Source organism: Callorhinchus milii, unplaced genomic scaffold, assembly GCF_018977255.1.
Source record: "Callorhinchus milii isolate IMCB2004 unplaced genomic scaffold, IMCB_Cmil_1.0 Scaffold16, whole genome shotgun sequence".
Lineage (NCBI taxonomy): Eukaryota > Metazoa > Chordata > Chondrichthyes > Chimaeriformes > Callorhinchidae > Callorhinchus > Callorhinchus milii.
The window spans coordinates 13,708,263-13,731,064 of NW_024704757.1; the positions used below are offsets into that span (position 1 = coordinate 13,708,263).

At 40.7% G+C, this 22,802-nt stretch overlaps 1 protein-coding gene and 1 non-coding gene across 11 annotated transcripts in view; both read right to left on the reverse strand.

Annotated features, from left to right (window-relative positions):
• rbfox1 (RNA binding fox-1 homolog 1) overlaps nucleotides 1–22,802 on the reverse strand; it is a 642,946-nt gene that overhangs the window by 199,196 nt on the left and 420,948 nt on the right. The gene's annotated exons all lie outside the window — the stretch shown is intronic.
• Nucleotides 14,720–14,791, reverse strand: trnaa-ugc. The gene has a single exon. It is a non-coding gene; the product is annotated as a tRNA-Ala (tRNA).

Consider the following 22,802-nt stretch of genomic DNA (forward strand, 5'->3'; position numbering starts at 1 on the left):
TTAGTTAGAGTAGAGCGAACACATTGTTGACTCTGAAGTAAGTTATCTTCCAGAGCATTTTGGTCTGAACCGACCATTGTTAAGTGTGAATCTAAGTCTGAATTAAATGTCCCATCCAGGGATCCAAGGACCGTTTATGGGGGGTGGTGGGGGGAGTCCTGAGAGACCACAAAGTTCAAAAGTAATCAGAAATTGTTTGGATTCTTCCGATAACTGAAGCCTAGTATGGGCAGAAGCAAATGGTGACAAAACCGGTTGAACCACTGTGGAATCCACTGACAATGATCATTCCCAATGGCACAACATCCAAACAGTCCAACAGTCTTGCTGCTCAATTCTCCATTTGTTTAACTCTTTTAATGACGTACAGCTCCAAATGGCCACCAGGTTTTGCTCAGGGTAAACATCTAGACATTGCCGTATTGCTGGACATTGGGTGTTGTAGTGTTTAAAAGACATTTACAGACCTATTGTAATAGGGAGTATGTAGTTAAGAGTAAAACAAAGTCACTTTATTTTGTGGCAGTGAGGGCAAGGCAGAGAGGGTGGAGGTCAGTGGAAAATGGTTCATGAGCATCTCAGGAAAGGGCTTAGAGGGAGGTGCAGAAATGGTGTACAAGAACAATTCTGGGGACGCAGTGTTATAGTTATGAGGAGAGATTGGTACTCGTTTTATTGGAGCGGAAAAGGATGAGGGGAGAACAACAATAAGATTACACTTGTATAGAGCCTTTCATGTTGGGAGGATGTCCCAAGGTGCTGGACAGGGGACAGTATTTCAGACCCGAGTTGGAGTCAAGGGAGGGGAAGGGAGCGGAGGGGAAGGGGGGTGACTGATGCCATGGTCGAAGAGGTGGGTCTTGAGGCGGGACTTAAAGGAGGCTAAGGAGGGGGCGAGGCGGAGTGACTGGGGAATGGAATTCTAGAGGTTGGGGGCAGAATGGCTGAAGGCTCTCCCGCCAATGGTGGGGTGGGGGACTGGAGAAGGCTGGAGCCGGCTGAGCGGAGGGAGCGGGCAGGTTGGTAGGGGGTTTAGGAGGACCCGATAGAGATGTACAGAATAATAAGGGGGGGCACTTAGTTGTAAGGTAGCTACACGAACAGTGAAAAGAGAATTTAGGAGGAATTCTTTTACTCAGAGTAGTCGGGATGTGATGGTAAAGGCAGAGTCCATTGTGGCTCTCAAGAGTGAAGTAGACAGGAATATGAAAGAACAGGGCTTGAAGGGGTATTAGGGAAAATAATATTAATCTTTCCATTTGAGATAGCGCCTTATCACATCATTGAGATGTCTCGAAGCACTTGCTTCACAAAAATATATTGTATGATGGATTGACTGTGTATTTCATGGGCGAAATTAAATAATTACAGTAACTATATAAGCTGAGGTGCAGCGAAATACCTGCTCTGTCAGAGTGTGTGGATTTGATGGGCCGAACGGCCTCCTTCTGCGCTGCTGTAGATTCCAATGTTTCTACGAGCACGGAATTTGGGCAACGAGACTGGGAGTGATTTAGTCTGGCCACCTTTTTTAATTTCTTTTAAACTGCCCATAACAAACCCTTCAGTTAAATAAATAATCAGAGAAAATAGAAAGATTGCAGCTCGAAATAATGAAACCCTCCCCATCTCTTCAAAAATCTCCTCCTCCCCCACGGAACAGGCTTGTTGTGTTATTACACTGTTTCTCTCCAATGATTTCTCACAGCTTAATTTTTATTTTTATTTTGTGCAAATATAGCTAATTCCAGCAGGATGAATTATTTAATTACAGCAGGTGCAGCACTCGCAAGTCACACTTTTGCTCTTCCACAATTAATGCAGTCGGCAGAGTTTTAAAAATCATCTGGTCTGTTTTCTTTACAAACATGAATTATTTATCCTGACACTTCAGCAGAATTTACCCTGGATAAACGTAGCATTATTATCGTATTACCTACGTACTGCATGTTAATTTCGCTCAGTCAATGAAACGAAAGTTAAAGATTTTTTATTGTTTTATGCTTTTTTTAAAAACCTTTGCTTGTGATCAAACCACAAGTAGATTTTTTAATAATACTTGCATTTGATATAGTGTTTTATCACATCTTTGAGACGTCTTAAAACGCTTGACAGAATATACTGCAAAGTGAATTGACTGTATATTTTGTGGGCGAAACGTGGCAGCCAATTGCGCAAAGCAGCGTCCAACACATAGTCGTGGATTGAGTGACCAATTTTTTCTTAAAAAGGGCTTATTACCCCTGGAAAAGTGATCCCAATAGACTAACAACGGGGTTCCTACTTACTGCGAGGTAAACAGAGGCAATTGCAGTAAAGAAACTTGCCTAAGGTTTCGCCCTGCCCGGCAAATATTTTTATTGTGGATAGGCAGTTTTTAAATTACTGTTTATCAGCTTTCCTGATAACATTCCTCATGTGTTCTGGTGGGGTAGAGGGTTTGGGGGAAGTGGAATGACAAAAATGATCCTATCTGAAAGGCATTCAGCTTCGTGCGTAACTAATTTACCTTTCTTTTCATACATCGTCCTCTCGAAACGTCTCTCCGTTTACAGTCCGGGGCTGATCAGAGCCAGAGAACAACCGTTCAGATTACAAGACGCATTTTCAACGTGGCTCTGAATCCCCTTCGAAGTCAAAAAGTCAGATTGTCTCTCACCAGCAGCCGGTTAATTTCTATTCAGCACGTGTCAGATTTCACAAAAGGAACAGGATCAAAACTCAACGGGATCTCCACACAGCTGGAGCCTGCTACAGCACAGAGACCAAAGGCAGCGGGTACCACTACTTCATTGCGGCACCAACATTAAATATGCTATTTTATTCCCTAATTAAATTCATTGGGGCTTCAGTCTTGACAGAGAAGGAGGGGAAGCGAAATGCGAAATAAGTCAATTGTTCTGGGTTGCATACGGTCATCATTAAGTGACTGATGTGCTTGGGAGAGTGACAGTTTTCCTCCTGAGGAATGCGTATTAAACACCAAACTGATGCAGCCCACCAAATAGAAGGCACATCTTTTTGGGAGAGAAAGTACGCAGAGATTAAGACACGCACAACTAAAGTCTAATTTTATTTGCCGTGCAGTCATTGCTGAAAAATCTGCCAAACTAAGATGAATTACCCTAGCTCCACGTACCACCGGAAATCACATCCCCTCCAGAGATTGTACAACCAAACAGAACGCCTTTGAAGCCGAAATTGTGCCTTTTGTTTTTTTTAAATTTGAAAACATTTCCATTTGTTTTTGCATTTCTACAGCAAAGTCAACACGATCGTCAGGCAGCTTCCGAGCCATAATTCATCATTTATTCGCCTGTAAATTATAAAGAATTTTACAATCTCGTCCAGGCATTGCTTTTATAAGCATCAATATATGTTTTGATAACATCCCTGCCATTGAAATGCCTTTACCACCAGACAGAAAGATGGATCTTTTTCATGTTTTAAATCGAGAACAATGACTGTAAACAGCAAAGACCTGATACTTTCCTAAAATCTCTTTGACTCTGCATCAATGCTATTTTTAAAAAAAATCTAGACCCATCCAACAATAAATGGCACAATAAAATAGCAAAAAATACTCAAAAGGACAACTTGAAAGGGCCATAAAGCAAGAAACGTGGCCATTTTTACATTCCTTGAATCTTACTCGCTGCCACCACAATTAAACAAACAATTTGCTCCGCGAGGCACTGAAATTCATTTCTCGTTTGATGCATTTTATCACCTCAAAGAGACTGTTCTTTCAATCCATATCCATCAGCTATTGAACAATTACAGTCCTCAGCTGCAGGAGAAACAGATGGCAAGTGAGCATCAGTAATGTGGACTTCCTTCAATCATGCAGGCACAACAGTGTTTGCATGTTTTCACGTGGAAATCACCATCAAATAACACCAGGAGAAGCAAAAATTGGGCAAAGTGAGTTTCAAGCCACAAACATTTGATAATGATAATCCCTGCATTCGATATAGCGGCTTATCACATCGTCGAGACGGCTCAAAGCGCTTCACAGAATATACTCTAAAGTGAATTGACTGTATATTTTGTGGGCGAAACGCGGCAGCCAATTGTGCACAGCAGTGTCCCCACAAACGGTCGTGAATTGAGTGACCAAATGATTTTTTTTTTTTTTTTGCGGGATCATTACCCAGAAAGCGATCTGCCAAACGACTAACAACCAGGTTCCTCCTTGCTAGGCAAACAGAGGCGTGTGGAGTAAACCTTGCCCAAGGTTTCAATCCGCCTGGGAACAGAACCCAAGTCCTCCAGCTTGTAAGGCAAGTGCTATAACCACTTCGCTACAGGACTCCAATTATGAATGTATTGCTTACAGAGGAGAATTTTTGGGGGCTTGTGAATCAAAATAACATTTAAAGAAGTTTAAAAGAAAAACTACACCTGGAGTTTTATTATAGTATTGGGTTTCTCGCAAGATACCAGTGGAGTCATTGATCGGCTGTAAATATACGGACCTTGGTGAGCGAGAGCTACAAATTCCCTTCTGGTCCATAAATCTATGAACCAGAGTGTAATAATCTCACGCACGAAGGTCAGTAAATGTTCCTAAACCTGGAAAATCATCAACAGGGGAATCGAATTCTGGGCTCAGCTGATATTCTAGGTCTTCTGGTCTCAGTGAGTGATATTTCCCAAGTTCTCAGCTGACCTGGTTACACTGAGCACACTGTAGGTCGAAACATACAAGAGAATAAAATTACAAGCTGTAGTCTAGATCAGACCGCTCCGATGGTGCCATAAACCTAGTTTCAATTAAACCTTAAAACTATTCCACTTTTTTTTCTTTATTTATTTGCTGAATGCATGTTAAATTTTAAATGCAAATGTGCAATTTTTTTTCTCTCCATTTAGGACTCGTGCATTATACTGAAGGGTATTATAATAATATTACTTGTATTTGATGTGGTACCTTATCTCAAACTGTCTCAAAGTGCTTAATAATAGTAACCCTTGCATTTGATGTATAGCCTTATCACATTGAAATATCTCAAAGCGCTTCAGAATTTTTTCAGTGGAGTGTAGTGACTGTATTTTTTAGGCAAATGACAACTTGCACACAGTAACATCTCACAAGCAGTAATATTGATCGGTATTTTATCCTACATACTTAGGCAGGATGCATTTTTGTTTACATTCCAGAGATTCTACCTCCATCCTATTTGAACTATATTACAATGAGTGTCAGAAAACACCACACACACACACACACACAACACACACAAATATCCCCAGGTGAGCTAGGGCAAAATCCAGGTGGATTTAAAATATGTGTTCTGTCCTTAAGGACAATTACTATGAAGAGTAAATGCCTGATTTTGTTCTTAAAATCTCTCCGTGGTTTCAGCAATGCTTATTTATTTTAAAAATGTGAATTATTCAGCAACACAAGGCAGAGCTTAATAGCAGTATAATTAATAGTTAATAATAGTTTAGTTCACCACTTCACTAATGGACTCAATGTGGAAAATTACCCCTCCCGGCTGCAAGCAGAGTTTCTCCTAGTATTAACATGGCTTCCACTTGACTGGTGCAGACTTGGTGGCACTAATTCACTGTGGCCATTTCACCGACAAAACACACAGTCACTCCACTTGATAGTATATCCTGTGAAGCGCTTTCAAACCTCTCAATGACATGAAAGGGGCGATGTCAATTGCAAGGGTAATTATCATTACTTGTTATAAAATCTTGAGCCCCAATGTCATTTGTATTTCAGGTAATAATTAATCAATGCCCCGTGGAGCTTTCACTGATATCCGGCAAGGCTCATGATAATGTGTGTGCCCCATGATATTGATTCTTCAGGGCAATGGAAGAAGACGGAATGATTTTTGAACTTCCACTTGAACTATGAGCAAAGTCATGAAAAGTTACAGTTTGACAACAATAGGGATGTTTAAAAGAGAGAGAGCGCGAGAGACTTGGGACAGTAGAGGAATAAAGGGGTATGTGAAAAAAAAAAGGAAGGGCATTGGGAATTAAAGTTCTGTCAAGATCTAATAAACTGGTGGAACAGGCTCGATGGGTTGAATGGCCTCCTCCTGTCTCCGTTTCTGACATGAGCAGGCCGGAAGTTAATTCCATCTCCTTAGTATGTTCTCTGTTTACCTGGTGCGTTTAAATGTAATAAAACATTTAAAACTGAAATGTTGAATAAATCATCCAAACAGCAGGACGGATACGCAATTAATTTACCATAGTCTCTACACCCACACGATATGAATATTGTTGCAAAGTAAAATGATTGTAGCAGCGATACGTTAGGTTTTTCTGATTCTCAGGAGTCGCAGAAAATTGGTGTGTTTGCAAATGACTCCTGTCCTGCTGAGACTTCAATAATTCAGGCCTGAAAGTAACACACTTCTGTATCCTTGCAGGAAACACTTCAAACATCAATAAAGCTCAACACGTAATGTGTGTGAAAGGTAACCAACATGAAATAAATTACCATAATAAAAACTTTGAAGCGAGGTGGAGGAGGTGGGGGAGAAACAAAAGAATTATAATTATTTGGACTTGACACAAACCTTTCCCCCATTCGTAATACTTAACGTCTGCGGAGTAAAGGGACGGAAAGGAAAAGCAGAGCTTTATAGCACCAGAATAGGGTCTTTTATTAAGACTCCTAAGAGTCGAGCTTAAAAAGTTCCAGAGTTTGTAATAACCATCCCAGAAGAGTTAGAGTGAAGCCACTCCTGCAATTAACTTGAAGATTATGGTACCCAATGTGAGAAATGACTTCATTTGCACAACCATTAGCCTTTGTGCAAATATTTCACTTCTCAAAACATACTGTATACATCATCATTAAAGATAAAAGAAAAGAAAAATTAACAGATCACTCAACAAACTGCATGCTGTGCAATGGACTGGAAGTTCCTTTACAAGACAAAGTCTCATAGCTAGAAAGGTGGTCCTGAGAAGTAAATTAACAAGGCGTTTAATCGGATTTGCTCTGATTTATAGATCTTTTATATGAAAAAAACCCGAAAGTAATGAGTCCAAAACTTACTTGATAGGCAAAATTCCTTTCACACGATCAGTGTCATAACACAAGCACATGAGGCTGCATTTGCTTCCCTTTGAGCATCAACGACAACTTACATTTTGTATAGCGCCTTTCAAGTCGGGAGCGCTTTATCAGTAAAATGATTAGCTATTTGGGCTGTTTCAAATGCTTCCCTGCAACATGTAAAGTTAAAGCCTGGCACCACTTTAAACATTGGGGAGGAAAACAAAAAAACAGGGCATTTGGCTTTTAGCAGTGAGGTTAGCTCAGCTTGGACTTCAGCAGCAACGAGAAAGGGATTGGGGACCAGATGCACANTTTTTTTTAAGTTAATTCTGCCCACGGTGCAGGATTAAACGTTACATGCAACACAAATCATGTCATGCTTAAACGCACAGTACTGAGAGACACAGCACTGACAAACAGCATTACAGCTGTGACGGAGGTCAAGTCAATGAGCCAGTAAGTCAGTGTGCACTGAGCTGCATGAGAGCAGGGCAAAGCAACAACAGCCAATCTATTTCGCGGAAGAGGGAAGAAATTTGCTTAGGAACCCCCAAAAAATAGAATGACGGACTGAACTCCCTCCTGAAGGCACCACCAATCGGACGTTTAAAATATTAGCAACGTTAATGCAAATCGCTGAAACGGGTCGAGAGGGTGAAATCCGACTTAAGATTCTCCGCTTGATTGCCAAAGGTGTGTTTTGGACAGTTCCAAACCAAATAATTTAAATACGTCTGGGGAGAAAACAACACAACAGAACTAAAAATTAAAGAGCATCGTTATCTTTCTCTAATTTTACACCATCTTTTATCCTCCCACTTTCTTCCCATTAAGTTGCCCTGACCCCACGGTTCATATCACCAGCCCTAAACTCCCCCTTTCCCTCCCCTTTGCTCTCATAAAGTTGAACCACTGTAAGCAAGCCATCGTTTTATGAGCTTGAGTGACCTTTATAAGTCAAAGCAATCAACTGTAAGGACCATTAAAACTGCTTCATGATGTCTGATGGAGTTTAAAATATTCAGGTGCTTTGTGCCATACACAGCCCAGTCAATAGGTTTACTGCAATATTTAGTTCTTAGAAAGTCCCTGCAATCCTTTCACTGAAGGAGTTTAATACACTGATGATTTTACACTGATTCAATCTGCAATAGATTGTTCTCATTTGTATTAAGACTCAAATTTGCATTTGACGCATTTTCTGTGCAGTGTTTTACAGAAGGTGCTGTTTTTTAAATAAAAGAATCGAAAAATTCATTCAATGTAGCTTCCCGGCATTATTTTACCTTGTTTCTTTATTTACTGAGACACATTCTGATATCAGCTGCCTCCCAAACAAATTAGTGCCTGAACATCCTGCCTCAGCAACTTTTCAAAGCAGAAATTTGGGATGAAAAGAAGATGAAAAGGGATAACAGTTAAGCACAGCAATGCTCTTGCATATTTAATATAGTTTTCCAGGCAGAGGGCGAAACCTTGGGCAAGTTTCCTTACACCACACACCTAATAATAATCCCTCCAAAACAAAAATAAATTGGTCATTTTCAATCTACGACTGTTTGTGGGACATTGCTGTGCGCAATTGGCTGCCGCGTTTGCCCACAAATATACAGTCAATTCACTTTACAGTGTGTTCTGTGAAGCGCTTTGGGACGTCCTCCCGACGTGAAAAGCGCTATATCAAATGCAAGGATTATTATTATTATTATGTGTGGCTGTGGATTGCTGGACAAACAATATATAAATAAGGGGAGCGAGTGGGAGGGGGAAGAGACTCTTTAAAATGTTTATATATATATAGCATTGTTTTGACACTGTCAAGGTGAAGGTCAGAAGCCAAAGTTATGTGTTCCTATTAGCACACAATACCAGTTGCAGACGCCCCCCTACTCCCCCAACCCAGGGAATAGGATGATCAAAACATGAACTTGCTGGGGAGAGGGGGAAATAAAAAGGGAGAAGGGAATAAATAAATAGAATATGAACCAAGCACTAAAACCTCACTCGTTTTGTTTGCCACGAATCGAGATGAAAGAGAAATCTCTTTTTTTCCCCGTTGTTATGGTAGGATGTGAAGAGAAATGGGGTGGGGGGAAATGATGCCAGAAAAAAAAAGGCATACAATGTGAATTGCAGCATTGCTTGTTGATATGATAACAGCATCAGAATGAGCATCAACACCGTCTTATTACTTGGGTTAACCCGTTTAACAAAATATATTCATTCGGCACACACAAAAAAATACACACAACAGGAGAACACACATTAAAACAACACATACATATATATACACACACACATATACACACACATTAAAAAAAACACATACATATATATATATACACATACATATACATACACACACACACATACAACAGGAGAACACACATTAAAAAAACCACACACATACACACACACACATATACACACACACATATATACACACACACATATATACACACACACACATTTATACACACACACATTTATACACACACACATTTATACACACACACATTTATACACACACACATATACACACACACACATATACACACACAACAGGAGAACACACATTAAAAAACCACACATACACACACACACACACATATATATATATATATACACACACACACGCTTTCCTTTCACAGAGCGACACGTTTGATCCCTTTAACAGTCCAGTCTGACACTTCGCAATGTCACAAAACTAACAAAGCTCAATCCATAAACTTTCATTTCCTCTGCCACTAAAAGGCAAAGGAGGCTCGAAAACATTGCCACACACACATACACACACGCACAGCAAACTTTTTTTTCTTTAATTAAATAATATAAATAATATAAGATATAAAAATATCAAATCATCCTAAAAATAAGGATTCTTCTTTACATTTAGATGGGTTGAAAAAAAAAGTTGAACTTTTTTTTATACAATTGTCTCTCCCCCCACCTCTATATCCATATACAATATGTATATATATCCCCCCCACCCCCAACCCCTTCTATTTAACAAGAACCAGTCTGTTTTCCTATTAAAAAGCAACCAGCCCAGGGTCTCAAACGAAAACTAAAACTAAAACTGGTGGAGTTAAAAATTCTAAAACGAACCCAGGACCAGAAAAAATAAACACCAATCTGCAAAAAACAAATTAAATGCCAACACAGACCACGAAACCGACAAGTTCCCCATCTTCTCCCCCACCACCAGATTTGGAAGGTGTCAACATTCCCCCAACTTTTTGACAAGACCCCCCCCCCCCTCCTCCTCCTCTCTCTCTCTCTCCACTGTCTCCCCAGTTTATATCTAAAAAAACCCCACACCCATATATATATCATAGATAAATATGAATGATGACTGCAAAAAGGCATTGAAAGTCTCCTTACCTGTTGGAGGTACATAAATGTCAAGGCACAGGAAAGCTGGGGACACATTCCCACGTTGGGCAAAGCCACACAAGTTGCACCCGTTAGAGGATGCTGCATTCTGTAGCTTTGGGATGGATGGGGTGGGATGGATGGATGGGGTGGGATGGATGGCTGGGGGGGGGGATGGATGGATGGGGTGGGATGGATGGCTGGGGTGGGGGGGGTGGTTGGAGAACCAGGGAGGGGGCTTTTTTTTGTGTGTGCAATGTACACAACTCTTGTCCTGAATTCTTCCTTCAGCACCAATTCACAGGCAGGCAGGCAGTCTCAGCTATCTAACCAGCCTTTTGTGCAAAGTTGCACTGAAACAGGCAAGCTTTTGGGGAGATTTCTTATTTAAGAATATATTGCTCTCTCTCTCCCTCTCTCTCTATCTACATAAATAGATCTCTTTAATTTTGGGGGGTGGTGGGGGGGGGGGGGGGAATGGGGGGTGGGTGTGTATGTGTGATAAGCAAAGCAGCCTTTTGCAAAGCAGGTTCAGAACTGCCTGTGTGTGTGTGTGTTGTCTGTGTGTCTATGTATAGAGAGAGAGAGACAGGTTTTTTTTTTTTGGGTGGGGGTGGGTGGGGGAGAAATAAAAAAAAAATTTCTAAACAGAGCCAAAGTCAGGCTCCATCCAGCCCGACAATAAACATGTACAACTCCTCCTAATGACAGAGTGAGAAAAGGCTGGTCACACACACAGCATTAGTGGTTGCCTTAGCAGAGAGCTCCTGACTCAGTCGACTGGTGCTGATGTTGCTTGCCTCTCATTTGTCAAATGGGTCTTAGGGCAGGGTCCCTTTTCTTTCACTCACTCATTCATTCACTCCCCTCTTTCCTCTTTTTATTCTCTCTCTTTCTCTCTCTCTGACATGCTGCATTATTTTTTTATATAAAAAAAATCCCAAGGGATGGAGAGCTGAATCATGTATGGCTGGGAGATTTTGGCAATTAAATGTCAACTACCCAGCTGAAACCATGCTGCCATCCCAATGTAATCACTTAAATGCAGAATTAACCTGCATCAAACAGATCACACACACACACACACACAAAAAATGGGGAGGGAGGAAAGGAGAGAGTGAGTGGGTAAAGGCATATTCCTGATGTAACAAACACAAAGCATTCAACGGCTCACCAAGTCTTCTGTGGCACATGATTTCCAGCCAAAGCCTCATCATAAATCATCAGGCAAATCATTTTTGATGATGGGAATTAATAATTAATTCACTTACAAGAAGGCCCCGTTCACCAAGTGACAACTGTTTTCCAGTTCTGTCACAAAACTGATCTACTGGAAGCTACGATTCGAAATTAACATAAACTTTTTTTTTTACACACACGGATCACCCCTTTCCCCTCCACCATCGTGTCCAAAGACAAATACAATACCAAGTTCCCAATACCCGAAGCAAGTCTCTTCTGCTGACAGAAGTATCAAGCGTGCCAGCTTCCTTGTTCTTTTCTGCATCAGTCTTTGCCTGTTGCAAGAATCGCACGGCTTGACTACTTTGCCCCAATCTTATTTCTCCAATGAAATAAGATAAATAATAAACATCTTGCCCTAATTTGACCCTATCAAGTGCGGTCTAATATAACAGCCAGAGCGAAGAAAAAAAATCCACGGAAAAGGTGAATACATTTATTGGCGTCTAACAAGCGATATTTATAAAGTACAAGATGAGTTAATCAATGCTTTGTGGAGCTGAAACCATCCCTTTATTATTTTCCTTTCAGATCACAGCACATCTCTTACTCGCTTGCTGGCTGTCGTTTTCTCTCCGTTACAAAAAAAAATGCCTGGTGCTATTTCAAGACGTTCTTATTGCTTTTGGTCTACAGTTAGCTCTTTGCACAAGATTAAGAGATTATGAAGGTCTGCATTAACCTGAGGCAATAAAGAATTGCTAATTTTCTGTTTCTATTAGGCAGTGTGTTATTTCCAAAGACTTCCAGCAGCATTTAATAGCAAATGTCTACAATGACTTGACTTGAGCCATCAACCCCTTCTGTATTATTAGACTGCTCTGTATGAAAAGGTTACCAGTTTTCATTGCATTTGTAGAGGGCTATTAATTAAAAATGATCACTTATGAATCTTTAGAGAACCTTGATATTAGCCTTTAGACTTCCCAGAGTAATTTTTTAACTTGCCCCCCCCCACCCCTTTTTCCTTAACAGCATTGTTGATTTTTTTTGTTAACAACTGAAACATAAATATATATATACATAAAAGATTTTCAGTGATCAAGCAGTGCAAAACCTTAAAGATCTTGGGCGCTATTCCCTTGTTTTCAGTATTTAACTAGAAAGTATAACAACCATGCTATGATATATATTTTACACATTTTAAAAAAAAACGTCTTGCCCAGAATGGTCTTTTGCAACACACCAACTGTGCAATACATTGTTGTGGATGTCTTAAGAAATTGATGAGTTGATGTCAGTGGAGAGGCCACCTGAGAGAGAGTGTGAGTCCCACGTTGCTGGTGCTGTAGTGATAACAGCAGTGTAACAGTCTGTGCAAATTTCAGGTTTAATAGGGACTCAAGAGGTCCGGTGAACCAGATTTAAGTTTCTAATGCTTACAAAGAGCACGCAGTCTTTTCATTGGAAAGCCCTCTGGCAGTGGGAGGCCAGTGAACAAAGCTCGATGTGCATGTACTTAAGTACACATGTACTGAGCTCTTGCCTTCCCCTGTTTGACAACTAGGCAAATGGGCAATCAACTACTCGCCTCACCCTCAGTGCGTATGAGCTGAGGGTGTGTGGCCACTTTGGAGTCAAGTCCACCAAACTGCAAAGCATCTGAAATGATTGAATAGGTTGCTGTTCGTAGAAGGCACAGCATTGCTGGTCCCCAACAATGTGAACCTGGGTTTTCTGCAGGGAATTCCATCCACATCTCACTAACTCCAGTAAGACGTCATCTGCGGCCAGAGATCAGCCCAGCGCTCAGTTGCTGTGAGTAGGCTGGACACCACAGAACCATACAAAAGCACCCTACAGATGGTACCATTCAGCCCATTATTTCATGGTACTTATAGCAGCAACTTCAAGGAACTACAACAACAACAACAAAAGGAAGACATCTATCCTAATCACATATCAATTCTAACCCAATTCCCTGTTCTTCCCACAAACCCTCTAATACCCTTCCCTTGCATGTTCTTTGTCCTTTTTTTATTAAATGCCCCCATCTGAGAGAAGAAGTTCTTCTGAAACTCTCCTTTCTATTCCCCCAGTCACAAGCTTGACTTATGGGATTCCCTCCAACTGTTTATATCCAGAGACCAAACTCCCAGCAAATAAGGCTCTAATCACACTCTCACCTCTGACATGTAAATCAATTGAAACGCAAGGTTAAAAAAAGACAGGTGAAAGTATCCCACTGCAACTGGCAATGACAAATTACTAAAAAAAAAATAAGCTTTTAAGGTTTTCTTTCAGTTTTGCTTCTGGTGTTTGCGTTGAGGCTAAGGAAATTGCTTAAGAGGAGTTCTGTCCTTCTAACATGGATGAGCTCGCTCACTCACGCAATCACTCACTCCATTTGCTCCTCTGAGAGCCATACACACAGTAAGCAAGGAATTTACTGCCAAGCCATTAGTCATACCATTTGTTTTCAAATTTTGTAAGACACCATTAATATATGGAATTAGCAAGGGCGAGGTTCAAAGGGATTTGTCGTGAACAACCAAGCAAATAAGGCACGGTGACTTTCTCATTTTAAATCAAAATGAGTTGTTGGAAGACTGCGCCTTTGCATGTAACTGCAGATAGACAACACAATATCGTTTAATGATGTTCAATTGCGTTCTGAGTCGATATTTCAACCTGTGTTCCAAGAACGATGAAGGATACATCGAGCCACTGTACTTTTTGAGGGTACACCTTTCTCCGGGCTCCAAATGGTTTAGACTGGAGGTGGTGTGGAAGTTGAGTGGTAGTTCTGCACAGAACTCTGGTATTCTTCGAATCAAGGTGCTCAAAAAATAAAGCTCTGTCAAAATTAAGGCTGTATTTAACAAAATAATAATAATCCTTGCATTTGATATCGCGCTTTTCACATCTTCTCAACTTCTCAAAGCGCTTCACAGAATATGCTGTAAAGTGATTTGACTGTACATTTGTGGGTGAAACGCGGCGGCCAATTGCGCACAGCAGTGTCTCACAAACAGTCGTGGATTGAAATGACCAATTTATTATTGTTTTTGTTTTGGAGGGGTTATTATCAGGCGTGTGGAGTAAGGAAACTTGCTCAAGGTTTCGCCCTGCCGGGAATCGAACCCAGGTCTCTCGCTTGCAAGACGAGTGCTCTAACCACTGAGCTACAGGACTCCAAATTTGAGAATTTGCCATTTTTCTTTTCCTTGGACGCTCTGAAATCCGACATAACTAGAGTAAATACCGACTCAAGTGGAATTTGTCTGCTCCTGCGTGTGGAATCTTGTGTGTTTCGCCCACAAAATACACAGTCACGCCACTTGACAATATATTCTGTGAAGTGCTTTGGGACGCAATAGGGCACGATATCAAAAGCAACAACCTTTCGTGTCAGACTCCTTTCGAGTCAGGAGGATGTTTCGTATAAACAAGATATGTATTAGTGTATATGAAATATATATATGTATATCTATATATGTCAAATATATTTGAAATAAACCTTATTTTCGGATGGAAACTTTGCTCCATTGAAAAACATCAACAGTGGCACAATGCAATAATATCAGTAGCAAGTCAACATCCCGGTCACAACAATAGATATATCAATATGTGCTGACACCAGTTAGTCGCGTCCACATGTTGTGACTGTCCCACTAATTTTTTGGGGGGAGTGATGGTGTTGGCTGTCTGGGACGTGACTACAGTTGGTTGATGTCGTTCCACTGGGCAGAACACGGTGCCATTGAATTCAGTGGAAAGGACAGTTCTTCTAAACAAAGACTACATTTAAAATATCATTCCTTGCCTCCCATTGAATTCAGCGGGGGTCTGGGAGTCCTGGAATGTGGACATTCTAACTCAATGGTGGTAAACAGGGGTGTTACGGAAGCGAGGGGTGAGATAAATATCTTCCATACTGCTCCTGAACTATCAGCATTGCCTTATCTCACATGTAATGTACCATGAAAGACAAACTTCCCACAAAGGCAAAAACGCTCAGAGCATCCAGCCTTGCTTCAAGTTCAAAACTGCAAAATCTAGCATACATCTACGATTCGAAAGCTCGCTTGTCAATTTCCACGGTTATTGATCAAAACTGCACGCAGCTAATCGCATAGAGCAGCTTTGTCAAGGATGTCAAGCTTTTTTTTCTATTTGGTCTTGTAATTTCTGATGCTCCTAATTAAAAAAAAAGGAGGTCAAAGTGATTGTTTCCGAACCGAACTGTTTTGCGGAATCAGAATTTGTGACACTTAATTCACAAATGCGGATGGAACAGCAGCCAAAGTGGCATCATATAGACAATGGCCATAAATTGCCCGGGTGCTGAGGCAGGAAGAAACAAAGGAAGATTGTGTGGCAGCTGAAAAAGGCTACTGGTGGCAATTTGCTGTGCATTTCCCAAACAACTGGTGCATTCCCTAATGACAGAACGTCGAGCAGCAGAGAAAGCAACCCACGCAAGCCTAACCTCACTCGTACAAAGCATTCCACTGCTTAAAGGACCCACCATTTACTGAACTCTCCGATAAAGGAGGTTTCTCCACTGCCATTGTAACTCAGAATTTGCTTGAATAATAACACTTACATTTTGTGGCGAAGCCTTTATAGATTCCATAAAGGCTAGCAATCCGCTTCCATGTTTCGCCCAGAAAATACACAGTCAATTCACTTTACAGTATATTCTGTGAAGCACTTTGAGACATCTCAACAACATGATATATCGAATGCAAGGATTATTATTATTACTAGCTCTTTTAAGAACAATCCCTTCAGAACCATTTGCCTGCTCTTTCCCCATACTCCTGTGGTTTATTTCTAAGGAAGCAGATTGAAGTTTATTTGTCTAGTTTTCCTTTGAAAGCCAATATGGATTCTGTCTCAACCACCACTCCCATCAGGGCATCCTATATCCTAATTACTCTGTGCATGAAAAAAATTCCTAACCTCCCCTTGGGCAAGTTTCCTTACTCCACACGCTTGATAATAATCCCTCAAAAAAACAATAATAAATTGGTCATTTTCAATCCACGACTGTTTGTGGGGACGCTGCTGTGCGCAATTGGCTGCCGCGTTTCGCCCACAAATATAGTCAATTCAGTTTACAGCATATTCTGTGAAGCGCTTTGAGACATCTGGAAGACGTGAAAAGCGCTATATCAAATGCAAGGATTATTATTATTATTATTTACTTGTTCATTTGCTAATTATCTTAAGATGATACCCTCTAATCACATGTCCCTGTACCTACTCTCAAAGCCACGTTATAAGAGGTCAAAGATAAGATTATCTGCCCTTTGGTCCAGTTTAGGTAGTGTTTAGCTACAAGTTAATTGCAGTCTGACAGTGCTCTGTGACCCAAGTTGTTGTTGTTGTTTATTAAAACAAACAAGTCCTCTGAGCTCAGGAAATGCAAGGTGTGCTGACCTACTGAACTCAGGAAGTATAGAATATACAATGTAATACGGAATGGAATACAGCTTGAACTATTTGCAAATGCATGCCCTCTTGCGAATAAACCCCAAACAATTTCTGTGTTCAAAAGCATCTTTCTGTGGGAACTGGTGCAATACACACCAGTGGGGTACTGCTAACGTAGAAAGCAAAGCCCTTTTTACAGAAGGTAGGGAACAGGTGACGACGCAAACTGCAGGAAAAGACAATGAAAGAGAAGACAGTTTTTGAATTCAAAAGATGCACAGTGCCGGTTTCATTGCCTTTATACTGGCATCTAGTGGTCTAAAAAACATTGAGCTAAATGTCGTCCCTGGCACAACGTCTGTGGGTGATAACACACCAGTATAGGGGTCTAACATCAGTAGAAAATATCGATTAGCATTTACCATAACAATTTATTTCTCTCACGTCCAGGACCTTTTGATTGCAAGCTATAATTTACACCAAGAATTAATGTGTGTGAGGGAGATTTCAAATAAAACCCTTGAATATGATATAGCGTCTTTCACATCAGGAGGACGTCTCAAATTACTTCTCAAGATATACTGTAAAGTCTAGTGACTGCGTATTTGTAGGCAAATGCGGCAGTCAATTTGCACACAGCAGTATCCCACAAATAACCCAGCGCCAAATACTTTCCCGATTTGTGGAAAAGCACTTTGGACAGAAGCCCAGTTAAAAAATTAGAAAGAAATGTAATTTTCGCTGAAACCTAAAGTAATAATGGTTAAAGTATAGTTGAGCTGCACTTTTACATGATCAATTTCACACAATTCGATGGTACAATTTGCTCTGCTCTTTACGATTTAGACTAACAGGGATGAGAACATGCCTACATCACCAACCATTGCTAATGAGTCAGACAGTCTGGCTACAGCAACCTGGATTATTGAGGGCCTTCCTGGATTTCCTACAAGTCTCTTCTCTCAAATCAATTTAATCCCAGGAAGTCCCCCATTTACCTCCTCCTTCCCCGCTCCTATGTTTTGTAGTTGTATTTATCTTATTGAGTCGTAAAAGGGTGAACTGCAGAGTGATCCACCGGGGATTTTGAAAGTCTGGAAAAGGGCCCAACGATAACTCATCATCACCAAAAAACACGAGGCAACGCTGTGTCGGTGTGCTGTGTAAAGTGCCGTAGTTGCGTATTGTATTCGTAGGCAAATGGTTGTTCAATTCCATGCAAAGTTGGGGGTATTTTATTCTTGGCAACTAGATGCTCAAAGAGTTAAAGCAATGTAAGGGGAAGGAGCAACCTCCTTTATACAGAGCGTGCTTTATTTCCTTATGACTCCCACGACTGCACTGGGATGATTCATTCCTTGGGTGAGACGCTGCCAACTGCCTTCAACACAACAAACGTATGTATTCCTTGTTTAGAAGTTGTATAGTATTCACCACATGTTCTTACTGAGCATAATTAAAGAGGCAGAACTCCCTTTTTCATAGCTTTGCCCAGACTGTAATTGTAAATCTAATTTTTCTGCGCACACTGCACTTTAATAAAATATTTCATGTCAAGTTTCAGTGCCGGAATTTGATTTCCAAGTGCCTGTGAATAAATATTACAGTTGCTTTCTGCAGTTTTCTGTCAAGTTCCCTTTTTTCAGAATTTCAACGCACAACAAGAGACCACACCAGAGGCCACACTGTACCAAAAACCGTGTGAAGTGAGCGAGATGTACCCCGTTGTGTTTCCAATGTCATCGGAGACATCTCCAATTTCAGCAGATTTATTTTCGTGCCATTAAAATATATTTTTCTGAGCTCACATAGTCTGCAATGACAGTCCAACTCAGCGCCCTCCATTACTGAAAGAGGTGCCATCGTTCAGGTCAGATGTTAAATGGCCTGTTCAGGTGGGCGTTAAAGATCCCATGGCACTGTTTGAAAAAGAGAAGGGAGTTTCTCCTGGTGTCCTGGCTAATCAATCCCCCCCCCCCAAGATAAAATTGGTCACTCACTTCACGGAGGTTTGTGGGACATTCGCTGCGCACAAGTTGTCTGTGCATTCGCTTACAAGATACACAGTCACTACACTTGACACTGAATCCTTGTGAATCACTTTGAACTGTCGTCCTAAACGTATAATGTAAAGATAATTAACATTTTGTCCTTCTGTCATATAACATTTAGTGACTGGGTGGAGGAGGGAAGATATTCACTCTAAGGCCTCTATTTCTGTAACTAACCACTGGGAGGCAGCCAAAAATAATAATAATAATAAATAAAAAACATAAAGAAAGCATGAAATAAGAAAAAATGCTGTAATAATAATAATTATCCTTGCATTTGACATAACGCCTTATCACATTGTTGAGATATCTCAAAGCACTTCACAGAATATACCATAAAGTGTAGAGACTGTATGTTTTATAGCCCATTTAGTTTATTCCTTTTGCAAAAAACAACACAAAATGGCCATCAGCCTATACACTCTCACGCAGAGGAAACATTCTATATAAATATTTACTGGACCTTGAAGTTAATGATGATAAAACCTCATAATATTCATCATCACATCCTCACATATGTTACAGTAAATGGGAATAGATGGTTTCCTCTAGTAAGTGAGTCAGAATCCAGAAGGCAACACATTTAAGATAATCATGAACAGAAATTAAAGGGGAGATTAGAAAACAGTTCTTTTTGCTGATAGAATTCCACCCCTGGCTCCAGTTAGGACAGAAATCATCGGATTTAATTCATTTTATACTCCGCGCACACAAATATATACAGTCAATTCACTTTACAGTATATTCTGTGAAGTGCTTTGCGACATCTCGAAGACCTGGTGAGGCACTATATCAAATGCAAGGATTATTATTATTATTATTTATCCACATTAAAATCAATCTTATCACTGTGGTGGTCCACTTCACAACATCACAAGGGAGGTTCGAATAAAGGAGATCCTTCTGCCCATTTGATTGCATCCTTTCCTGTATACCCACTTGACTGTCCTCCCATTACAGCATCATACTTAATAGCTAGTGCGAATGATTGGATGTTACAAGTGCTCTCTTCCAAGTCATTTATGGATTGCGGTTATGGCAAGAGACCCAGAAGAAACTCTTGAGCCTCTCCACTCGTCACTGCCGTCTAGGCTGAAGCTTTACCGTTTGTCATTACCTCTATTTCCTATTGCTAAACCGGTTTTCAAGCTAATTGCGGGGCAGAGTGACTCATCCCCAGTGAAGGAGGTGGCTGACTTTCACTCAACATCCACTAGACAGCTTTGCCAACATCAGAACTCCACTGCAGAGTATAAATACCACCACAGCATTAAAAAAACCCACATGATCCAATATGTACAGGGTACCCTCATTATAATCGTAGGCTTCCGAGTCCGATATCTCACGAGGGGGGCTATTATAAGTGGGTCGTTGGATCGCTGTTGATGTCATTTCCTGCGCTTTGTGCGTGCACGTAACGAAGTGATATCACTTCCCGCACAGGAAGCGTTGTCGGCGACAACCTGACAACCCAGATGTCAATAATAATAATAATAATAATAATAATCCTTGCATTTGATACAGTGCCTTATCATGTCTTCGAGACGTCTCAAAGCGCTTCACAGAATATACTGTAAAGTGAATTGACTGTGTATTTGGGCATTTTCTTTCAGCGAAGCCTACTAAAAGCAGGAGGGGGCAATATGCTGCTATTATGAAAGGAAAAAGGCAATACCAAAGATTACATTTTGTGGAAAAGGAGCAAATTATATAAATAAGTCATTTAACTGTAGTGTGCCTTTAACCCATTCACCGCCCCTCTGATAAAATACTAGCACAGGCAGTTTGGAATCGATCTGAAAGCATTCTCTTCAGGCCCATTGTGTGAGAAGGTAGAATAGGTTTGTGATGGGGAAGGAGCTCTTTGATGTGTATTTCAATTGTTGTTAATTCCCTAGGTCCTTTTTGATCAGTTTCTCTGAATTTCCACCCTCATTTATTATGTCTCTCAGTAAGCAACCTATGCAGGATTATAAATGGACCTAACAGGCAACATCTGAAATCTATGAACTGAAATTATCTGTGTTGGTTGAATGCAACACAGACAATATTGATTTTCCTTGAAAGACCATAGCCCTGAAATTCCACTGGTCTTGGCCTGTACGATTCCATTTAACCCTTTTTAATTTTAGACTCCTTCACAATTCTGCGCCATCTTAACTTTTGAGGCAAAATAACTTCAAAGACTAAGGCAAGTTGGCACTTGGGGTCTTGAGTACACGGAGTACATGAATTCACTAACAAAGTCTTATGCCATTTGACCGTTTTATTCAATACAGCACTTTCTCAATTCAAAAACCATTGCTAACAGCACTGAGCACAATTCCATGTCAAAGCCTCGCACTGTTAAATTGGAATTAATTATTTTGAATTTTACAGAAGCGAGTAAGATATGATCTGGAAATTCCATGTTCAGACTAGCAATTAAATACAGAATTCAGGTTACAATACTGATCCCCCTCCACCCCCAACACCACCTCCGAAAGATCACTGCCAACAGTAAACTCATCCACGTCACCCGTAAGGCTCACCATTCGACCTATTTCTTATTTGAGTTGCGGTCCAGGCACATTCCTCACTTCATTCAAGGTCCATCTCAAGATCTACCTCTTTGACTGTGCAATTTTCCCTTCCCCCTTTTCCTCCCTTCAGCTCCCACCCCCAGCTTGTGTGCGCAGCCAGTATTGCTAAGCCCCCTGGGATGCTGTCTCAACGTCTAAATATATATTGTATTGTTATGTCATTCTACAACCAAACAGGACACCTTGCAATGGGGATTAACCTGGGATGTGATTTTCCCAAATAGATACATTGCAACCTTCATTGCATGCCTCCTCCAGATCCCTCAGCCGACACTGAAGACTAAACACTATCGCAGTGAATATACCACTTGACCAGTTAATCCTCGAGTTACCAGCCTTTGCCTGATGTGAATATATCAGGAACGTTGGTTCGGTTTGAATGCAAGGGAGAGAGCAAGGGAGATGAGGGCGAAAGCCTCTGATTAAAATCAAATGTGCACACAGACAGTTAAGTTATTGCATAATTAGGTTAGTGAATTATGCATTAAAGGCTCCTGGAAAATTTGGCAACGGCAGCACTCCTAGTTATGCATTAACGGCACTGCAGCACAACGCTTTAGAGATGACACTGGATGAAGAAATGGACTTGCTGCCGCTCAGGGAATAGGGAACGGGCAAAGGATTGCATTGAGACGGAAAGATCATTAGCATAGCAATGCTGCAGCCACATCAAAAAGGCTTACTGTAATGACCGGGCAAAATAAATTCATTACAATGCATTTGAGTTCTCTTTAGCTCATCAATAAACCATTTATTATTCACTGATTGTGTTCAAAAACCAACAAATCAACTTTTCCTGACATTAACAAATGCCTATTTTCAAACCAAGGTTTAAATCAAGGGTATGCGAGTGCTAGCGGCTAGACACCACAGTGCCAGCATTTGGATCCATATTCAAATGTATAGCCGGAGTCGTTTGCGTATGATTAATTGATTTCAATGGGAAAAGGCAGCTCAGTAATAGAATAAGACAATAAGAGTAATATCAGCTTGTAAGCAGGAAATGGCTTTTAGTGAAACGAGAGAGACTTGGCCATTCACCACATTTATTTTCAAAAATGTTAGGAAACAATTTATTTTCAGGAGGTGATGGAAGTACTCGCAAGGTACAACAAGGTGCTTGGTTCATGG